The sequence below is a fragment of the Moschus berezovskii genome, chromosome 4 (assembly GCF_049115385.1).
Source record: "Moschus berezovskii isolate FMDL1 chromosome 4, NW_MosBer_1.0, whole genome shotgun sequence".
Classification (NCBI taxonomy): Eukaryota; Metazoa; Chordata; class Mammalia; order Artiodactyla; family Moschidae; genus Moschus; species Moschus berezovskii.
This window is the reverse complement of record NC_142463.1, coordinates 103,029,325-103,032,960: the sequence shown is the minus strand read 5'-3', so window position 1 is coordinate 103,032,960 and position 3,636 is coordinate 103,029,325.

The window sequence follows — 3,636 nt, the reverse complement described above, 5'->3', positions numbered from 1 at the left end:
CGTTTTAGTTGTCAATGTGGTTACTAGAAAATTTTAAACTACATGTGACTTGCATTTTCGTTACAACACTGCAGTATATTCTACCACCTAAAAGGAAGTATGAAGGACAGAAACACTATTAAAGGACACCCTAGTATACAGTTTAGACTGTGGGAATGCGACAGAAAAACCAACTCAGTTTCTCCAAAAAGTGAATGATTTAAAGGGAAAAAGGACAGCAACAGACAAAGAGAGATGGAAAGCGAGGGAGAGAGAAAGCAAGGAAGGAAAGAAGAAATTGAAGGTAAGCATACATGTAAGAGTCCTTTGACTGTGTGGATCACAATAATCTGTGGAACATTCTGAAAGAGTTGGGAATACCAGACCACCTGACCTGCCTCTTGAGAAACCTGTATGCAGGTCAGGAAGCAACAGTTAGAACTGGACATGGAACAACAGACTGGTTCCAAATAGGAAAAGGAGTACGTCAAGGTTGTATATTGTCACCCTGCTTATTTAACTTATATGCAGAGTACATCATGAGGAACGTTGGGCTTGAAGCAGCACAAGCTGGAATCAAGATTGCTGGGAGAAATATCAATAACCTCAGATATGCAGATGACACCACCCTTATGGCAGAAAGTGAAGAGGAACTCAAAAGCCTCCTGATGAAAGTGAGAGGAGAGTGAAAAGGTTGACTTGAAGCTCAACATTCAGAAAACAAAGATCATGGCATCTGTTCAGTTCAGTTCAGTCGCTCAGTCGTGTCCGACTCTCCGCGACCCCATGAATCACAGCATACCAGGCCTCCCTGTCCCTCATCAACTCCCGGAGTTCACTCAGACTCATGTCCACAGAGTCGGTGATGCCATCCAGCCATCTCATTCTCTGTCGTCCCCTTTTCTTCCCGCCCCCAAACTTTCCCAGCATCAGAGTTTTTTCCAGTGAGTCAGCTTGTCACATGAGGTGGCCAAAGTATTGGAGTTTCAGCTTCAGCATCATTCCTTCCAATGAATACCCAGGATTGATCTCCTTTAGAATGGACTGGTTGGATCTCCTTGCAGTCCAAGGGACTCTCAAGAGTCTTCTCCAGCACCACAGTTCAAAAGCATCAATTCTTCGGGGATCAGCTTTCTTCACAGTCCAACTCTCACATCCAAACATGACCATGGGAAAAACCATAGCCTTGACTAGACAGACCTTTGTTGGCAAAGTAATGTCTCTGCTTTTTAATATACTATCTGGGTTGGTCATAACTTTCCTTCCAAGGAGTAAGCGTCCTTTAATTTCATGGCTGCAATCAGCATCTGCAGTGATTTTGGAGCCCAAAAAAATTAAGTCTGACACTGTTTCCACTGTTTTTCCATTGATTTCCCATGAAGTGATGGGACCAGATGCCATGACCTTTGTTTTCTGAATGTTGAGCTTCAAGCCAACCTTTTCACTCTCCTCTTTCACTTTCATCAAGAGGCTTTTGAGTTCCTCTTCACTTTTTGCCATAAGGGTAGTGTCATCTGCATATCTGAGGTTATTGATATTTCTCCCAGCAATCTTGATTCCAGCTTGTGATTCTTCCAGCCCAGCGTTCCTCATGATGTACTCTGCATATAAGTTAAATAAGCAAGGTGACAATATACAACCTTGACATACTCCTTTTCCTATTTGGAACCAGTCTGTTGTTCCATGTCCAGTTCTGACTGTTGCTTCCTGACCTGCATACAGGTTTCTCAAGAGGCAGGTCAGGTGGTCTGGTATTCCCAACTCTTTCAGAATTTTCCACAGTTTATTGTGATCCACATAGTCAAAGGCTTTGGCATAGTCAATGAAGCAGAAATCGATGTTTTTCTGGAACTCTCTTGCTTTCTCCATGAACTAGCGGATGTTGGCAATTTGATCTCTGGGGCCTCTGCCTTTTCTAAAACCTGCTTGAACATCTGGGAGTTCACAGTGCACATATTGCTGAAGCCTGGTTCCATTACTTCAGGGGAAATAGGTGGGGAAACAGTGGAAACAGTGTCAGACTTTATTTTTGGGGGCTCCAAAATCACTGCGGATGCTGATTGCAGCCAGGAAATTAAAGGACGCTTACTCCTTGAAAGGAAAGTTATGACCAACCTAGATAGTATATTAAAAAGCAGAGACATTACTTTGCCAACAGAGGTCCGTCTAGTCAAGGCTATGGTTTTTCCAGTGGTCATTTTTGCATGTGAGAGTTGGACTGTGAAGAAAGCTGATCGCTGAAGAATTGATGCTTTTGAACTGTGGTGCTGGAGAAGACTCTTGAGAGTCCCTTGGACTGCAAGGAGATCCAACCAGTCCATTCTAAAGGAGATCAATCCTGGGAGTCAAACTTAAGGAGTTCTCAGTCCATCATGAGAAATCTTTAAAGACGAACTCTGATCATCAAGAATTGACAGGAAACTATGAGTTATGTACATCTGGTCATCACTGAATATATGGGATTGTAGATTTAAACCACTGTGTGGTGAGCCCTGCTCTGGGGGCAGCCTAGGAACACCCTCAAACTTCTACAGGGAGGCTGCTAGTACTCCCAGAGTGGGACAGCCATCCTGTGCCACCAGGGGGTTGAAAGGACCCAGTGGGTCCCTGCTCCAGCTCCTACCTCTACCCTACCAATTAGCACATTAACAAAAAAAGGTAGGAAAAATATAGTATATAAAGGGTATACATTCGATTGGGTTGAAATAATACAATAAGGTAATAATACTATAGGTAAAGACAGAAAAAAAAGCAGAATAATGTCCTCCAGCATCACAGTAGTAAAAAGTTGAAGTTGATAGATAACATTTGAAACATATGCTTCAAATATTAGAAATGTGACAAAATACTAAAGGACTAATGTGTCAAAACTTTTAGTGCACTAACTAGCTATCCAGGCCTTCCAAAATGCCCAGCAAAAGACACACAGACACAAATATGCATACACAAAAAAAATAAACTAACAGAGAAAGAAACCCAGAAGATACAATCTACTACAAATGGGAAACATAGATGAAAAGATGTGAGAGGAGTTTAAGATACAAACTGAACAGGAGAAACAAAGGGGCTTCCCTGGTAGCTCCGCTGGTAAAGAATCTGCCTGCGATTCAGGAGACCCCAGATCGATTCCTGGGTCGATTTTGTAGGATTCCCTGGAGAAGGGATCGGACACCCACTCCAGTATTCTTGGGCTTCCCTGGTGGAATCCGTCTGCAATGGTGACACCTGGGTTCCATCCCTGGGTTGGAAAGATCCCCTGAAGTAGAGCATGGCAACCCACTCCAATATTCTTGCCTGGAGAATCCCCATGGACACAGGAGCCTGGTGGGCTGCAGTCCATGGTGTTGCAAAGAGTCGGACACAACTGGCAACTAAGCACAGCACCGCACATGAGAAACAAGAGTATTTATGTTATAAAAATCATGTTAATAATGGATTGTGGATGGGGGAAGGGTGGGAAGGAGATTCAAGAAGGAGGGGACATAGTTACACTTATGTTTTTTTCCCACTGCGGTGTGGCAAAAACCAGCACTACACTGGAAAACAGTTATCCTCCAATTAAAAATAAATGCAAGAAAATCATGGATTATAACCCTGAACTTTAAAAAAGAACGAGTCTGCAGTGAAACACAAAAACATTTTTAATTATATGTTAGG